We start from the raw sequence: 19,909 nt of genomic DNA, 5'->3' as shown, positions 1-19,909 counted from the left end.
AACAATATACATTTCCTCTTGCTCCTACTTTCTCCGCCAAAGCGATTTTATCTGTCTCATTAGCCTGACAGCTTCCACTTCGATGACAATCTTTTTACTGCAGATATTATATGTCGGTTTGGGTGTTTTAAAAAAAAATACTCAAGAAATTCATACCGAGTGGTTTCCACTGATATTATTTCAGCAGCCCCATCTGCTTCCTCCCCTCTTCTCAAAGGTAGCAAGGTGTGCGCTTCCCTGTGTACAGGAGTTCAGAAAATGACCGCGTTTCCACCACGCTTCTTAATTTTCTAGTATGAGGTGAAATTTGGACCCGGGCTGAAATCCTGTCATGCGGTTACGCAAAGAGCATTTGTTTCAGGCACAAATTGCTGTTCACTTCAGAAATCTCCGTGGACATTATCTGTTGTACCCCACGTGGCATGAATCCATATGCAACAGATAATGCCTGCAGAGATTACTTAGCTAACAGCCATTCTTTTCCAAAAGCTACACCGTTTGTATTACTGTACAACAGGATTTCAGCCTCTGGGTTATCTGTCAGTTTAAAAAAATGAAGACTCCTATTGGGGCACAGACGGACACCATTTTGGCCTACCATTGGATTCCAATAGCCGTCACCGCCACAAGAGGTTCACCAAGAAGGTCACCAAGGATCGTGTTGGCTCAAACCGAGGAAAAAACTCAGGGGAAGGCAGAATTTTGAAGTACAATTGAAGTAAACAGTTGCAAATAGCAGAGTTCCCTGTAACTGGTTAGTTTTGGGTAGCAGATAATGTAACTAGTCATTATAAAATTACATTTTAGGTGTGATGGGGGCAATACGTCCTTGTTGGTCCTCCTCGATATCTCAGCCGCCTTTGATACCATTGACCACGGTATCCTCCTGGGGAGGCTCTCCGAGTTGGGAATCGGTGGTCTGGCACTGGCCTGGCTCCGTTCCTTTTTGGGGGACCGTTCCCCAGAGAGTACAGCTTGAGGAGAGTGTCTCGGCCCCGTGGAGCCTCAACTGTGGGGTCCCGCAGGGGTCGATCATCTCTCCAATGCTATTCAACATCTACATGAGGCCACTGGGTCGGGTCATCAGAGGGTGTGGGGCATCATGTCACCAGTACGCTGATGACACACAGCTCTACATCTCCTTTTCACCTACCTCAGTGGATGCTGTTCTGTCCCTCAGTGGATGCTGCCTGGAGACTGTATTGGAATGGATGCAGTTGAATGGGTTCAGGCTGAACCCAGACAAGATGGAGGTCTTGAGGGTGGAGGCCCTTCCATTAGCGGTTTGAGTGAGTCCCTTTCTTATTGGGGGACGACCCTTGCCGCAAAGAGTGAGGTCCGCAGCTTGGGGATACATCTGGACCCGGCGCTAACCATGGAAACCCAGGTGGCGTCCGTGGTCCGTTCTGCCTATTTTCATCTATGGCGGATTGCCCAGCTGCGGCCATATCTTGATGGGGGGGCCCTCACTACTCTAGTCCATGCGCTCGTAATCTCGAGATTAGACCATTGTAACTCACTCTACGTGGGGCTGCCTTTGAGGCTGATGCGGAAACTTCAGATGGTCCAGAATGCGGCAGCCAGGCTCCTTAGTGGGGTGAGAAAATATCAGCATATCTCTCCCACTCTGGCTGCCTTGCACTGGTTGCCGATCCGTTTCCACATTGATTTCAAAGTGCTAATGATGACGTACAAAGCCCGAAACGGTTTGGGACCTTGATATTTGGCAGATCATCTTCTTCCACGCAGATCTACATGAATCACCCGACATAGCCAGCAGGGCTTCTTCATGGATTGCTGCCTTGTCGTGGCGAAGGGGCTTGAGTAACTCAGAGAAACTATGGGCTATGCCGTGCAGGGACACCCAAGACGGACAGGACATAGTGGAGAGTTCCGACTAAACGCAATCCACCTGGAGTAGGAAATGGCAAGCCACTCCAGTATCTTTGCCAAGAACGCCCCATGATCAGAAACAAAAGGCTAAAAGATATGACGCTGGAAGATGGGCCCCTCAGGTCGGAAGGCGTCCAACATGCTACTGAGGAAGAGCGGAGGACAAGTACAAGTAGCTCCAGAGCTAATGAAGTGGTTGGGCCAAAGCCGAAAGGACGCTCAGCTGTGGACGTGCCTGGAAGTGAAAGGAAAATCCAATGCTGCAAAGAAAAATACTGCATAGGAACCTGGAATGTAAGATCTATGAACATTGGGAAGCTGGAGGTGGTCAAACAGGAGCTGGCAAGAATAAACATCGACATCCTGGGCATCAGTGAACTAAAATGGACAGGAATGGGCGAATTCAGCTCAGATGATTATCATATCTACTATTGTGGACAAGAATCCCGTAGAAGGAATGGAGTAGCCCTCATAGTCAACAAAAGAGTGGGAAAAGCTGTAATGGGATACAATCTCAAAAATGATAGAATGATGTCAATACGAATCCAAGGCAGACCATTCAACATCACAATAATCCAAGTTTATGCACCAACCAGCATTGCTGAGGAGACTGAAATTGAACAATTCTATGAAGATTTACAACACCTTCTAGAACTGACACCAAAGAAAGATGTTCTTCTCATTCTAGGGGACTGGAATGCTAAAGTAGGGAGCCAAGAGATAAAAGGAACAACAGGGAAGTTTGGCCTTGGAGTTCAGAACGAAGCAGGACAAAGGCTAATAGAGTTTTGTCAAGAGAATAAGCTGGTCATCACAAACACTCTTTTCCAACAACACAAGAGGCGACTCTATACATGGAAATCACCAGATGGGCAATATCGAAATCAGATTGATTATATTCTCTGCAGCCAAAGATGGAGAAGCTCTATACAGTCAGCAAAAACAAGACCTGGAGCTGACTGCGGTTCTGATCATCAGCTTCTCATAGCAAAATTCAAGCTTAGACTGAAGAGATTAGGAAAAACCACTGGGCCACTCAGGTATAATCTAAACCAAATCCCATATGAATACACAGTGGAAGTAAAGAACAGATTTAAGGAACTAGATTTGGTGGACAGAGTGCCTGAAGAACTTTGGATAGAGGCTCGTAACATTGTCCAGGAGGCAGCAACGAAAACCATCCCAAAGAAAAGGAAATGCAAGAAAGCAAAGTGGCTGTCCAACGAGGCCTTAGAAATAGCAGAGAGGAGAAGGGAAGCAAAATGCAAGGGAGATAGAGAAAGTTACAGAAACTTGAATTCAGACTTCCAAAGAATAGCAAGGAGAGACAAGAGGGCCTTCTTAAATGAACAATGCAAAGAAATAGAGGAAGATAACAGAAAAGGAAAGACCAGAGATCTGTTCAGGAAAATTGGACATATTAGAGGAACATTTTGCGCAAAGATGAACATGATAAAAGACAAAAATGGGAGGGACCTAACAGAAGCAGAAGACGTCAAGAAGAGGTGGCAAGAATACACAGAGGAATTATATCAGAAAGATGTGGATATCCCGGACAACCCAGACAATGTAGTTGCTGACCTTGAGCCAGACATCCTGGAGAGCGAAGTCAAGTGGGCCTTAGAAAGCCTGGCTAACAACAAGGCCAGTGGAGGTGATGGCATTCCAGATGAACTATTTAAAATCTTGAAAGATGATGCTGTTAAGGTGCTACATTCAATATGCCAGCAAGTTTGGAAAACTCAACAGTGGCCAGAGGATTGGAAAAGATCAGTCTACATCCCAATCCCAAAGAAAGGCAGTGCCAAAGAATGCTCCAACTACCGTACAATTGCACTCATTTCGCACGCTAGCAAGGTTATGCTCAAAATCCTACAAGGTAGGCTTCAGCAGTATGTGGACCGAGAACTCCCAGAAGTACAAGCTGGATTCCGAAGAGGCAGAGGAACTCGAGACCAAATTGCTAACTTGCGCTGGATTATGGAGAAAGCCAGAGAGTTCCAGAAAAATATCTACTTCTGCTTCATTGACTATGCGAAAGCCTTTGACTGTGTGGACCACAGCAAACTATGGCAAGTTCTTAAAGAAATGGGAGTGCCTGACCACTTCATCTGTCTCCTGAGAAACCTATATGTGGGACAGGAAGCAACAGTTAGAACTGGTCATGGAACAACTGAGTGGTTCAAAATTGGGAAAGGAGTACGGCAAGGCTGTATATTGTCCCCCAGCTTATTTAACTTATATGCAGAATACATCATGCGGAAGGCTGGACTGGAAGAAACCCAAGCCGGAATTAAGATTGCCGGAAGAAATATCAACAACCTCCGATATGCAGATGATACCACTCTGATGGCAGAAAGTGAGGAGGAATTAAAGAACCTTGTAATGAGAGTGAAAGAGGAGAGTGCAAAAAACGGTCTGAAACTCAACATCAAAAAAACTAAGATCATGGCCACTGGTCCCATCACCTCCTGGGAAATAGAAGGGGAAGATATGGAGGCAGTGTCAAATTTTATCTTCCTGGGCTCCATGATCACTGCAGATGGAGACAGCAGCCCTGAAATTAAAAGGCGCCTTCTTCTTGGGAGGAAAGCGATGACAAATCTGGACAGCATCTTGAAAAGCAGAGACATCACCTTGCCAACAAAAGTCCGAATAGTCAAAGCTATGGTTTTTCCTGTCGTGATGTATGGAAGTGAGAGCTGGACCATAAAGAAAGCAGACCGCCGAAGAATTGATGCCTTTGAATTGTGGTGCTGGAGGAGGCTCTTGAGAATCCCCTGGACTGCAAGGAGAACAAACCTATCAGTTCTAAAGGAAATCAACCCTGAGTGCTCACTGGAAGGACAGATCCTGAAGCTGAGGCTCCAGTACTTTGGCCATCTAATGAGAAGAAAAGACTCCCTGGAAAAGACCCTGATGTTGGGAAAGTGTGATGGCAAGAGGAGAAGGGGACGACCGAGGATGAGATGGCTGGACAGTGTCTGCGAAGCAACCAACATGAACCTGACACAACTCCGGGAGGCAGTAGAAGACAGGAGGGCCTGGCGTGCTCTGGTCCATGGGGTCACGAAGAGTCGGACACGACTAAACGACTAAACACACACACACAGCCAGCAGGGACGGCTGAGGGGACTGACGCTGAGAGAGGCCCAGAAGGAAAAAACAAGGAACCGGGCCTTCTTGGCGGTGGCCCCTCAGCTATGGAACACCCTTCCAACTGAAATTTAGCTGGCACCCTCGCTGGGTGTTTTCAAAAGCCAGTTAAAAACTTGGCTATTCAAGCAGGCCTTCTCTCCAGTCAATTAAGTGATTTCTATATTTTCTTTTTTCTTTTCTTCTTGAGTCATGCCATCTTGGTACTGTGTTGTTTGGAACTAATTGTTTACACCGAGGGAAGAAACAATGAAATTTTGGAGTGAAAATGAATGGAAAGAAGTGTAATGCTAGTCCTGAAGATGACAGGTGCACATCGGTAATTGTATTTTATTGTATTGTTTTGTATTGTATTTTATATAGGGTTTTTTTGTGTAGTAGTAGGTTCATTTTGTATTAATGAAAACAATCTTTTTAAAAAAGGAACTAATTGTTATAAGTGTATTTTGAAAGATTTTATACATGTTATACTGTTGTGTTTTTATCCATGTAAGCTGCCCCGAGTAGACATTGTCTAGAGGGCGGGGTAAAAAAAAAATCTAAGAAAGAAAGAAAGAAAGAAAGAAAGAAAGAAAGAAAGAAAGAAAGAAAGAAAGAAAGAAAGAAAGAAAGAAAGAAAGAAAGAAAGAAAGAAACAGTAATGTATAAGTTACTGAGGTGTCATGAGTAATACTTATTTACTCTCAAACATTGCTTTTTAAGGACATTAGAGACATTTTTGACAGGATTTCCCCAACTTTTAGGCCCTTCTTTTATCTGAGTGTTAAGGACATATTTTTTTTATTTTAATTTTTTTGGTTTTGTCTGCTCTTTTTTTGGTTCAACGTCTGAACTGCCACTTGAGAGAATCAGAGAGGATTTCCCTATACAGTGGTGCCTCGCATTACGACGTTAATTTGTTCCAGTGAAATCGCTGTAGAACGAAAACGTCGTAATGCGAAATTAAAAAGCCCATAGAAGAGCATTAAAACCCAATTAATGCGTTTCTATGGGCTTGAAACTCACCATCCAGCGAAGATCCTCCATAGGGCGGCCATTTTCGCTGCCTGTGCAGCAAAGAATCCATCCCAGAAAAGAGCGGGGAGCCATTTTTTTAACCCGGCAGCCATTTTGAAACCGCCGATCATCTGGCCGAAAATTGTTGTTTTGCGAGAATCGGTTCCCGAAGCAGGGAACCGATCATCACAAAGCGAAATTCCCCCCTTTAAACCATCATAAAGCGATCACTTTTGCGATCGGAAAAAGTTCGTCGTAATGTGATTTCCTCGTTAAACGGGGCACTCGTCTTGCGAGGCACCACTGTACTTTATCTGCCCATTGATGGTCATCAGCACTGTACTGCAAAACTGGAAGGGACCCTGTGGGTCATCAAGTCCAGCCCCTCTCAAGGAGGCACAGCAGGGAATCGAATTCCCAACCTCTGGTTCTGCAGCAAGAGACCTAAATCGCTGAGCTATCCAGTAGTTCAGTGTTTATATACACTTCTCTCTTCAGCAGATAAGGAAGGAGTGTCCCATCAAGAGTTGGCTAATAGACAGCATCAGGGACTTGAGTAGCAGGTCCTTCTTCATCCTACCCACTTCTTCTTCTGGGAAAAAATGTGACTGGAAGCTCTTGAAAGATGCCAGGTGTGAGGATTCACCTTTTAAAATAGGCTATTGAGCTCTCGTGCAACGTTTAATAACCCCAAAACAGACATGTCTTGAAACTGGATTTCTAGCTGCTTCTATTTTTATGTTTTGTGGACTTTTTTCCCCTGTTTTTGTGGAGAAGAACAATAGATGTGACCTCCAGAGAACCCAAGGGTTCAAATATCTTTTGAAAAGTCACTCGCTCTGGTCAAAGGCATCAACTACCAGAAGCTTTTATTGGTGCTCTGGGTAATCTCTCGCCCCCACAAACACACCCAACAAACTCAAGACTTGGAGAAGAACGATGTTGGGTCCTGAGACTTTCTTTCACATCCCCAAGTGCAGGACACGCAACAATGGGCTCAAGTGACAGGAAGCCAGATTTCATTTGAATCTCAGGAGAAACCTCTAAGGGTAAGAAGCAGTACGACAGGGGAACGCATGACCTCAGGAAGTGGTGAGCATTCCAATGCGGGAGGCCTCCAAGAGAAGCCTAGACAGCCACCTGGCAGATCTCCTTAGATTTGAATTCCTGCCTTGAGCAGGGGGTTGGACTGGATGGCCTTAAAGGCCCCCTTCCAACTCCCACTATTCTATGACTCTCTGATCCTAGCCAAACATCTGGCTCCTTTTGTGAATCTGGGCGTCTGTCCCTTTTCAGACAAAGCACATGATCAACCCACCCTGGCTTTTTCCTGCTGAACATGTGGATGCAATGTTCAGCACTCCTCAAAGTGCAAATATCTTTTGAAGTGGACAGGGTTCCTTTCCGAGAAACAGCAGGAAATATAAACCGAAAAGCAGCCAGAAATTCACATTAGAACCTAGTTTTAGAGCTTTAAAAATGATGGCTTTCCAGACAATGACTCTCAGAATCCTCCTGGCTAGCATGACCACTGCTCACATTGGCTGTGAGATCCTGGGGTGTTGTAGTTACATTTGGCAGGTCAGTGGCATCTCGTTCCCTGTGATTTCATAGCCAAACCCTGAGATCGTGAGATGGGCCCTTTTGGAGCCATGAGGGTGGGGGGTGATGGTGGGGTCCTCGTTCAGCAATTGGAAAGCAATATGTGTGCATGAGCGAGAAGCCATGAGAGTCACATTGCCCGGTGCAAAGTTCTACAAAATGGTCTTTTTTAATGGCCATTGCACATACACAACTAATTTTGCAAAGATTTGCAAAGTTTTAAGTCAGGTAGCAAAAGCAACAAAGCCTATGAAAACATAGCCTCTAATCAGCACTGGTTAGGCCTCACCTTGAGTAATGTGTCCACTTCTGGACACCACACTTCCAGAAGGATGCTGACAGATTGAAACAAGTTCACAGGAGGGCGATAAGGTTGATCAGGGGGCTGGAAACCAAGCCTTATGAAGAAAGGCTGAAAGAATTCGGCCTGTTTAGCCTTGAGAAAAGAAGGCTGAGGGGTGATAAGACAGCAGTTTTCAAATATTTGAAAGGCTGTCATCCAGAGGAGGGGCAGGATCTGTTCTCGGTCATCCCAGAGTGCAGGACACGCAACAACAGGCTCAAGTTAAAGGAAGCCAGATGTTGGTTGAATATCAGGAAAAACTTCCTAACTGTTAGAGCTGTACAACAACGGAACCAATGACCTCAAGAAGTGATGAGAACTCCAACACTGGAGGCCTTCAAGAAAAAAATGGATGATCACCTGGCAGATATGCTTTGAATGTATTCCTGCCTTGAGCAGGGGGGTTGGACTTGACGGCCTGGTCTAATCAGGCCATCAATAACTCAGTGGTTGAGGTCTGTGGCTGTGGAGCCAGAGGTTGGGTGTTCAATTCCCCACTGGGCCTCCTTGATGGGCTGCACTCAGTGATCGGTAGGATCCCTTCCAATACAGTTCTAAGATGATGATGATGATGATAAATACGCATTTGATTCTTCCTATCAATGGTAGTGGTGCAGTTCTAACAGATCTGCCCACATTCACATTCCTCAACTTGATGCCCTAGAGATGTGTTGGACTACGGTTGCCATTATCCTGGGCCATGCTGGGTAGGAATGATGAGCAATGTAGTCCAGCACACCAAGAGATTCTGTCGTCTAAGAAAGGCTGCCATTATGGATGTGCCATTTATGTAGAGGACGGGTTGGACTCCAACTTCCATCATCTTCCAGCATCAATTCCCGAAGCAGAATTTTGGGACTTCCAGCCCACAGATACGAATATTTGACTCATATAAAGCACACTGTTCCTTGGAGGCCCCGTGGTTGTCCTGGGCCTTTCTTCCTGTCTTGGCCATCGCACACCCTTGCTGCTGTGATTTCTTGGAGGTGTCGTCTTGCTGCCCTTTCCCCCTCTATAAGAGGGCGCCTCCTGAAGAACTGCACCTCCCAGAATGACATCTGCATAAATGTAAGTGTGTGCGGGGGGGTGTCTATGGGCTAGAACTCCCACAATTTTTGAGGTATGCTGGGAGTTGGATTTCCACGCTGCAAAAATAATAATAATAGTAAAATATCTTTAGCTGCCATATCCACGGGAAGCGTAGACATTAGGATCCAGCAGCTGGTCATATTTAAGCTCAGCACCACCTCATCCGCCTTGATCTCAAACACCAGGGAAGGAGACCCGAAATCCTGCCTGCCGTGCCAAGCCATTAGAGAACATACTGTAACTCCGTAATGCAAAACAGAAATGCTCCTCAATGGTGCTGAGCGGGGATAAGAATTTCTGACATAATCCATTTACATGTTTTATGGTAATTGCTTCCATCTTTGGGACACATGCAAACAATGCCCCTCTTAGAGGCTGACTGTTTGGCAGAAAGACAGATGTTCTAAACGGCTGGATGCCCCACAGAATTCTGGGATGGCGTAGATGTTCGGTCAGAAAGATTGTTGCAGGGAGGCAAATTACTGAAAGCTGTTACATCGTGCAAGAGAGTTAGGCCTTGCTTTTTTTACCCAGTTGGAGTCCGGGTCTCTTTGGTCCAGAGCGAAGAAAGAACACGAGCAGGAAAGAAAAATCCCATCTAATCCAGCTTCCTATTTAGGGCAGCCAAGATGCACTGACCTCACAGATCATCAATATATAACGCTTATGCCCCTATCAATGCGGTCAGAATTATTATCATGAGTTGAAGCCACTGCCAACTCCGGATAAGTGCTGCTCCACGAACGTTCAGGCAAACAACATGTTCCTTACGTGGTGTCTGTCTCACCACTGCATGAATGCATTAAACCATAAGGGGAGGGGGACAGGTTTGGGATGAAATCAGGAGGTAGGGGTGCACTCAGTTAATGTTGGCCTCCAGACTTGGAGGAGGGTGGAGCCCTCACGGGCTGGGATGGCTAAAGGCCAATGTGAAGCTACCTGAAGCTGCAATGAATCAAGACTCTTCCCAGCCTCCACTTCTGGACTAGCCAGCTCTCTGGACTCAAGGATAGTCAGATTCCTTCCTTCCTTCCTTCCTTCCTTCCTTCCTTCCTTCCTTCCTTCCTTCCTTCCTTCCTTCCTTCCTTCCTTCCTTCCTTCCTTCCTTCCTTCCTTCCTTCCTTCCATTGTCAGATCTTTCCTTCCTTCCTTCCATTGTCAGATCTTTCCTTCCTTCTTTCCATTGTCAGTTCCTTCCTTCACTCTTTGCTTCCTTCGTTCCTTCCTTCCATTGCCACCTCTTTCCTTCCTTCTTTCCATTGTCAGTTCATTCGTTCGTTCGTTCGTTCATTCGTTCGTTCCTTCCTTCCTTTCTTCCATTGCCAGCTCTTTCCTTCCTTCCTTCCATTGCCACTTCCTTCCTTCGTTTGTTCCTTCCTTCCATTGTCAGTTCCTTCCTTCCTTCCTTCTCAACCAGCTACATTCTTCCTTCCTTCCTTCCTTCCTTCCTTCCTTCCTTCCTTCCTTCCTTCCTTCCTTCCTTCCTTCCTTCCTTCCTTCCTTCCTTCCTTCCTTCCTTCCTTCCTTCCTTCCTTCCTTCCTTGTGGCACAGTGGTTAAACCACTGTACTGCAGCCAAAACTGTGCTCACGACCTGGGGATCAATCCCAGGTAGCCGGCTCAAGGTTGACTCAGCCTTCTAGACTTCCAAGGTTGGGGGGGGGGGCAATGTGTAGGTCCATTCCTAAGGCCTTCAGATCCCGCTTGCAGATATCCTTGTATCGCAGCTGTGGTCTCCCTCTGGGGCGATTTCCCTGCACTAATTCTCCATACAGGAGATCCTTTGGAATCCGACCATCAGCCATTCTCACAACGTGCCCAAGCCATCGTAGACATCGCTGTTTCAGTAATGTATGCATGCTGAAAATTCCAGCTCATTCTAGTACTACTCTGTTTGGAAGTTTGTCCTACCAGGTGATACCAAAAATCCGTCAGAGGCAACGCATATGGAAGGTGTTCAGCTTCCTCTCCTGCCGGGCACAAAGTGTCCAGGACTCACTGCAGTACAAGAGTGTGCTCAGGACACAGGCTCTATAGACCTGGATCTTGGTATGTGTCGTCAGCTTCTTATTAAACCATACTCTTTTTGTGAGTCTAGAGAACATGGTAGCTGCTTTGCCAATGCGAACAGCCTGCCACACCAACAATTGACATGTTTTACTTCTGTTTTAAATGGGCCTCCGTTTGTTAAATTAGAACATTGAAGGGAACCACTCTCTCCAGGTCTTCCCAAGGATCATCCTCACCTCCAGCACAAGAAGAAGAAAGGGAGCTTTTTCTATGGTTATTGACTTTTCTGCATTTTGTGCAAAATGTCTCGGCGCCGAACGACAGTCTTTTTCCTTTCCGAAATTCAGCGCATAAGGAGTGAGCACAGGAAGCCCTTGGGTGGTGAACCAAGAAGAGGCAAATATTCTACTCAGGCTTCTACTTTTTAAAAGCCTGTTTGAACAAGAAAGCAATGATCGGACTTTGCACAAAAATCAGTCTTATGATTGGTGCCACCATCACTCTTACAAAAGTGAGCACTCTCCTTGAGACCTCTAAGAGAAGCCGTCTTTAATTAAGGAGAAAAATGTGATGTCTTGTGAAATGTTTTCCCAGGTCTTGTCGGGGATTCAGTCCATCACCATGGTTGACGGATGATGCAGAAAACAACCAGAGTCCCCTCTGTCACATGGAATGGAAAAGGGCTCCCTTTTTTATCTTTCATGTGACCACTTTCCGCTGGTTCTGATCTACTAAATGCTCAATTGGTTGTGAAACTATTTGCTTGTTTTTTTAAAAGACCGTCCACCCCTCTCAGGAGATCCAGAAACTCATTTCAACCTACGCCTAAGATTCATTCAACTGCCAAAGCTTTTGTGTCTGTACGTGGGTGTGTGGGTGTGTGTCTAAGTGAGCACCTTGAAGCGGATGTCTCCTTGCTTTTCCACGCTGGCCATATTGCTTATTGTTGTGCTCAGTTTCAGAGGAGTCCCCAACAATAACGTGGCATTGAGAAGACCCTACTAAATTGAAACACGACCCATCAAAGACCAAGCTCAGGAAGTTCAAGTGAAATAAAAGGGAAAGATAAAAGCAGCCAAACCTATGAAGCTTCGCCCCTATGGACCACTCTTTGGTCCTCGTGGAACAATGGGATGCAAGCCATTCATGACTTAAAAGGACGTGGTATTACATATCTTGCCCCCCCCCCCCCTGAAACTTAAGAGAAGGTATGGGGTATGTGGGACAGGCTTTCAGAAGGACCTACAATAGAGCCATTGTCTGGACGAGAAGAGCAATGCTGAACAATCTCGGATCCTTGCCCAATGGGAATAGCTGTCGGTGTTGTAGGTTTTTCGGGCTGTTTGGCCGTGTTCTTGAGGTTTTTCTTCCTAACGTTTCACCAATCTCTGTGGCTGGCTTCTTCAGAGGACAGGAGTTAGAACTCTGTCTGTGTTCTGGTGTAGTAAGTGGGATAGTTGGGTAAATATCCCACACACTACACCAGAACACAGAGAGAGTTCTATCCTCTGAACATGCTGGCCACAGAGACTGACGAAACGTTAAGAAGAACAACCTTAAGAACATGGCCAAACAACCTGAAAAACCTACAACAGCCATCAGATTCATCCATCCATCCATTCATTCACTCATTTATGCATTAATTCATTTAGACCAGCCATTCTCAACGGAGGGCCCTCTTCACAAACAACCTAATAAGGTTTGTGATGCAACTTATACAATCCTGGTTTGGCCTATGATTTTTTTCCCTATTGTGTTGATGGCTGTGGCCAAAAATAAAAGGTTGATAATGGCTGCTTTAAGAGTTTCCTACCACTGGCCACAGCGGTAGGAAACATGTGCCTGAACGGATAATAAACAGAGGCAAAGCCTCTCAAGCTGTTTTCGGCAAAGCATGTTGTATGTTAAGCCCCATACATGCACTTAAGTCAATAGGCGATGGCACTTTACATAAATATATGACAGTTTGCTGCTCGGTGCAATAAAAATCCGCCGTACAAAACATGGAAGCAATTCAGCAAAGCCGATCTCACATTTTTGCCATTGTTAAAGTCAAATCCTGACATGCCGTGATTAAAAACCCAACATCTGTGCGCATTTAAAATTAAAATATATAGGGACCCGTGTTTGCCTCCCTCTATACAAATGTTTTACTGCCAACTTGCTCTCTTTGAATATTAAAGACATTACATTATTTTATTTTAGATGTCACAGTGTGTTACAGATCACCCTTTCACCTTGGAGTTTTTGGTTCAAATCCAGCTCGGAGCGGAGGAAATAGAAACCATCTGACCATTTTCGGGAGCCTCTGCTCGGGCCTCGCCGAGCGGGCATTCACGGGACCGAATGCAAGCCAGTGCAGACTTGGCGGCAGTCTTAGGTGCATTTCTGCGGCCACGCATCCCTTTGAACTCAGTGGGCCGAGCTCTGAGTAGCCAGCAGTTGGATCGCATGGGTAGGTTTTTAAAGCCATGGAATACACACAGAGGCAGAGAAGAGACACAACAGAGCCCTGTTCGATTGTCCTTAAAGCACGTGTACTCCAAACACAATGAGGGGTGCTGGCTAACACCTCTGTCCTTTGTCAGACAGTGAATAACTGCCTGAAGACAAGATGGCTGTTCTAGGTGCTCCCCATGAGCTGGAACCTTTTTCCCTCTACACCTTTGCTCACGGAGAGAGTCCACACAAATAGAACAGTCCCTCTCGCACTTCAGATAGTGGTTTTTTTTTGCCATGGAGCCATGGTGACAGAGTGAAATAATGTGCCACCTCCCCTGTGTGTGGAATACACACAATGGCTGAAATCCTGTTGCACAGATCTGCATGCACCATGGGGATGACATCATCCACAGTGGCAAAAAAGATATGGACATCTTTCATAGATAATGCAACGGAGCCATATGCACTCAGACTCGCCAAAGGAGGCCTTTAATCAGCAGCAATTTGCCACTGCAGTTGATGTTGTTCCCATTATGCACACGGAGCTGCGCGACAGGATCCCGGTCAATATGATAACTGCTGGATAGGGCTTTTGTGCGGACACAGATGGAAAGATTACTTTGTGGAGTACTTCTGCCCACATCGGATTGCCCACATGGCTTTTTTTTAAACTAATGTTTCTGGGGATTTTTTTTTTTAAAAAAAACCCACTTCCGATGGATCTGAGAGTCTTGAAGAAGGGCAGTCTTCTTATACCTCTCAAGATCATTGTGAGAGGAAATAAAGCTGGCTGTGAGAACTTATATATCTGTGAACTGAGGGAAATATTTTGGTGAAATAAAGCACTCATAAAAGAAGGCACGTGCTGTATTTGAAAAATGGAAAGAGACAAAAAAAGTCTGTAATGTTAAGAATTTGCACAAATATGCATTAGAATAATAGGAGAAGAGAGCTACTTGTGACAAGGACTATAATTACCTATAACTAGTTACTTTGGAGATAACAAGGATATAATTAAGTTACATTTCAGTAGTTTGTAGACTAATAGCTTGTAGTTATAAATTTACTTTTGGGTGCAATGAGTAAGCTTTTCTAATAATTTTCAAAAGTGGTTTTTAAAGGTCATTTTAAGGCATTTTTAGAAAGAAGGAAAGTCTTCTGTCGTGTTTCATAGTGCGTTATCAGAACTGACTGCTTAGAGGAACCAGAGTATTCCGCTTAATTTTTTCATGTGCTAGTATGTGTTAACAATGCACAATGTAACTAATTATTTTTGCAAATGGAACAATTATAACAGTAATGGTAATTTTACTGCTACAAAATAATGAGTGACAAGTTGGTCTCTAGAAAAAAAAATGCATGAAATAGATACAGTAAAATTAATAAATATAGATGTCACGGAAAATGTAAAAAAGGATAATGAATTTTAATGAGAAACACCCATACAGAGAATGTGTGTGTGTCACCACAAGTGCATGGGAAACCAGACATCAGTTCAGCCAGCCATTGAGGTGTCAGCCTTAATTTCTAGTGTCGAAACAAGGATTGGAAAAGAGCAGGCAGTATCTGAAGAATTCCACTCAAATGAAACGGAGGGATTTCACGTCCATCCAAGTTTTGCTCAAAGTTTAAGAAACTTTCCACAAAGCCAGGCAGTTGGGAACAGGAAGCTAAGGCCGATAACGGACCAGGTTTGCGAACACCGATAACTTTTGCCCACACTCTTGAAGAGTGCGGGTGGCATACAAGTCGAATAAATAAATAAATAGCGGGGTACAAAATCACAATTTGTGCTCCCTTACAACTTACCCTCTAGTCTTGGTCTACAACCCACCTCATCAGGAGCAGGAGGTCATTAGGTGGGGGTATAAAAGTGGATCCAAAAGTCTTAAGGTGATTTTAGGGGTGGAGTCGGTGGAACAGCTTGACCGGGGGTTGACTCCTGAGTGATGTTCATCAGCATTTGTGAATGTTTGTCAGCGTATGTGAACCTCTGTGATATTGCTCACAGAGCCTCACAAGAAACACTCATACCACCTCAAAGCAATGCCTGGTTGGTTGGTTGGTTGGTTGGTTGGTTGGTTGGTTGGTTGGTTGGTTGGTTGGTTGGTTGGTTGGTTGGTTGGTTGGTTGGTTGGTTGGTTGGTTGGTTGGTTGGTTGGTTGGTTCATCTACTGGCAAGCCACTACTTGGAACAACCTACCTATTGAGATCCACCTGGCACCCTCGCTGGATGGGTTCAAATGAGCATTGAAGTCTCTTCTGCAAGCCTTTCCCTAATCATTAGGTTACTGAGATCTCGGCCTCCCTTTTACCATCCTTTTTGCCATCCTTTTCATCATCCTTTTACCACCTTCACTGCCATCTGTTTTGATTTATCTTGCTGGTTATTATATTTGTTTGAATTTAGGTATTATTTGTGTGTGTGTGTGTGTTGATATTGTGCTGTTTATTTTGTTGTTAGCCGCCCAGAGTGGCCTGGTTGCCAGATGGTGCAGGGTATAAATCCAATAAATAAATAATAAATACTCTGGGCAGCTACAACAGGAATGAACATAAAGCTTACACAATAATCATGAGCTGAAACCACAAACAGAAAATAGCCTTCCCCAAACCCACTCTGTTAAAAACACCATCTAACTCCCAGGACGGCGGAAATAACAGCCACTGGCAAACCATAAACAATTCATATGGGGCCGTTACATAATTAAATAATAAAGCCATAGAATCATGGAATAATTGAATTGGAAGGGGCCTATAAGGCCACTGAGCCTTATCGAAGCAGCCTGTTTCCAATATCTTGGGAGTTAGGTGGTGTTTTTAATAGAGTGGGTTTGGGAAACGCTATTTTCTGTTTGGAAAATCAAAAGATTCCTGCTTCTTGGGAGGAAGGTGATGACAAACCTCGACAGCATCTTAAAAAGCAGAGACATCACCTTGCTGACAAAGGTCCGCATCTTCAAAACTATGGTTTTTCCGGTAGCGATGTATGGAAGTGAGAGCTAGACCATAAAGAAAGCTGACCGTCAAAGAATTGATGTGTTTGAATTGTGGTGCTGGAGGAGATTCTTGAGAGTCCCCTGGACTGCAAGGAGAACAAACCTATCCTTTCTGAAAGAAATCAACCCTGAGTGCTCCCTGGAAGGACAGATCCTGAAGCTGAGGCTCCAATACTTTGGCCATCTCATGAGAAGAGAAGACTCCCTGGAAAAGACCCTGATGTTGGGAAAGTGTGAAGACAAGAGGAGAAGGGGACGACAGAGGATGAGATGGTTGGACAGGGTCATTGAAGCGACAAACATGAATTTGACCCAACTCCGGGAGGCAGTGGAAGACAGGAGGGCCTGGCGTGCTCTGGTCCATGGGGTCATGAAAAGTTAGACACAACTTAACAGCTAAACAACAACAACTTTTCTGTTTGTGGTTTCAGCTCATGATTATTGTGTAGCTTTATGTTTATTTCCGTTGTAGCTGCCCAGAGCCGTGGCTTGCCACTAGATGGGCAGGGTATAAGTTTAATGAAATTAATTTAAAATCACTGAGCTATATTATCTTATCTTGGAACCGCACTGCCAGAAGGGACCCTGCGGATCATCCAGTCCAACCCCTGTCAAGGAGGCCCAGTGGGGGAATCAAACTCCCAACCTCTGGCTCCGCAGCCAGGGGCCTCAACCACTGAGCTATCGAGCAAGGGAGCAAGGCTTCCAAAAGGGAGTGAGGGATCGCCGCGTGAGATGCAAGCCCAGTCTTTGTGGAATTTGAGCGATGACCCTCATCCACACCTCGAGGACTCGTGAGCTATTCAGAACTTGGCCGTGCTTCGGCTTTCATGCCGCATCTCCCCAGCTGGAGACGTCTAAGAGAAATGCACAGGGGAAAATAATGTGTCTCCGGTGAGAAAATGTGTTTTCGAATAGGCAACGTTTTAAAAAGGGAAGGGAAGCAGGTGTTAATGCAGGCAAGAGATTGGGGCTGCGAAGAACTGACACAGGCCAGAAACCGACTAATCCCACCCTCCACCCCTAGTGTGAACTGACCGTTTGACCCATGGATTGCCGGCAAGGCTTCGCTCTTCAGGCAGAAAAACAACATGCCCCAAACAAGGAAATATTCATTTCCGTGGAATGGCTATGTGCAGCTTTTCTAATCACATACGTACCCCCCCCCCTTTGCCTTGCGAAGCATACACCATTCACACTGAGGAACCACAGAGGATTAGGGTAATTGTTTCTAATTATCAATGGCCTCCGGGACCAGAGGTGGGCTGACTCTCAGTGTCGGGTCCTGGGGATGATGGGTATGTGAACATACTATTGGTAGGCTTGCCCTGGGGCCCCTGGCTGGCTCCTTCGGGAAGAAGGCATTGGACTTGGTCTCATCCTGCATTGCTCCTCTTACACTCCTTTGTTCTCAGCCACTGGCTTATGACTAATGAGTGAATTTATAAAGAATTATTTTGGGGGGGGGGCACTTAGAACCTCACATGCTGTCTTCAGTAAGTTTAGCTGGGACGAAGCTTTCTGGGCTAAGCTGACTTCCAATCTTTCCAGCACTAACTAAGAATTCCTTCCCTGTATCTGAATTCAAAGGGAGCCCTACCTCTCTGCTCAGTGTCTCTTTCCCACTGGTACTCGCCGCCTTCCTTGACGCAACGCAGATATCGCAGGGCGCAGCGCTGGGCCCATAAAGAAAAGGGAATACGGGATGGCCAGACAGCCTGATCGCTCCAAGTCACAAAGGTCTGGTTTTGTTAGGTATGCGACTGTGCAGTTTTAGGTGAGGGCTCCGTTGTTCACTGATGAGGGAGAGACAGAGTGTCAAGGAAAATTACAGGCCTGAGCAGAATGGAGTGTATTAATGAGAATTCATAATGATCAGGTGTGTTAAAGCTGAGTCAGGATGACTCAGCAGAGCTGATGTAACTCATGGATGATGCAACTCAGGGATGATGCAATGTGTGATCTGATTGGTCCTGTATATGTATATATGTGTGAATTGTACCGTCAGTTGTATCTTCTTCCTGCTTGAAGATCACTTCTACATGTTATTTTATTTATTTATTTATTTACAATATTTTTTAGCCGCACCATTGCCAGTGGCTTCTGGGCGGCAAGAATGCTGTAAATACTGCTGTAAATACACGTTGCTGAAGGAAATGCCGCTGGACTGTGTGTGAGTTATTTCTGGACTGCCTGGACTGTGAATCACTCTGCTAAAACCGCAATTTGCGTTAACAAACGCTGACACAGTGTGTGGGATTTCTAAGGGGCCACTTGGAAACTCAGGCTGGTGTGTGGGCCCGGCCCCATTGGTGGAAGGAAACATCTGGGGCTGTGTTATATTGTATAAGACCACTGGTCTGTCTAGACCCATATTGCCAGTTTTGGATGAAAGCCGTACCCCTCCAGCAGTTCAGGATAGATTAAAGGGAGACTCCATTTGGTCTCCCATCCAAGGACGTAACCAAGTTTGACCTTGCTTAGCTTCTCTGACACTCTCTCCCTAGATGTGAAGTTGGATAAATGCATTGGCAAAGCAGCTACCATGTTCTCTGGACTCACAAAGAGAGTATGGCTCAATAAGAAGCTGACGACACATACAAAGATCCAAGTCTATAGAGCCTGTGTCCTAAGCACACTCCTGTACTGCAGCGAGTCCTGGACCCTTTGTGCACGGCAGGAGAGGAAGCTGAACACCTTCCATATGCGTTGCCTCCGACGGATTTTTGGCATCACCTGGCAGGACAAAGTTCCAAATAGAGTAGTCCTAGAATGAGCTGGAATTTTTAGCATGTATACGTGACTGAAACAGCAATGTCTATGTTGGCTTGGGCATGTCATGAGAATGGCTGATAGTCAGATTCCAAAAGATCTCCTGTATGGAGAATTAGTGCAGGGAAATTGTCCCAGCGAGAGACCCCAGCTGCAGTACAAGGAGATCTGCAAGTGGGATCTGAAGGCCTTAGGAATGGACCTCAACAGATGGGAAACATTGACATCTGAGCGTTCAGCCTGGAGGCAGGCAGTGCATCACGGCCTCTCCCAATTTGAAGAGACCCTTGTCCAGCAAGCCGAGGCAAAGAGGCCATCCTGAAAGAAGCAAAATCAAGGAGCTGGACAGAGGACAGATTGTCTTTGGCTTCAGTGTGGAAGGGACGGTCCCTCTCGAATTGGCCTTCTCAGCCACACTAGACGCTGTTCCAAGTCCTCTATTCAGAGCACATGACCATCGTCTCCCAAGACTGCGGTCTAATCAATCAAACTTCCAAAATCCGTTGGGGTGTTGAAGCTAGGTATGAAGGGCCGAAAGGACACCCAGCTCGGACTGGCATCAATGGCTCTTCAAAGGGGTAGTTCCAGTCCTTTCCTAGACCAATCTC

The sequence above is a fragment of the Pogona vitticeps genome, chromosome 1, assembly GCF_051106095.1.
Source record: "Pogona vitticeps strain Pit_001003342236 chromosome 1, PviZW2.1, whole genome shotgun sequence".
In the NCBI taxonomy this organism is placed as follows: domain Eukaryota; kingdom Metazoa; phylum Chordata; class Lepidosauria; order Squamata; family Agamidae; genus Pogona; species Pogona vitticeps.
The sequence above is the reverse complement of the archived record's forward strand: the minus strand, read 5'-3'. Positions refer to the sequence as shown.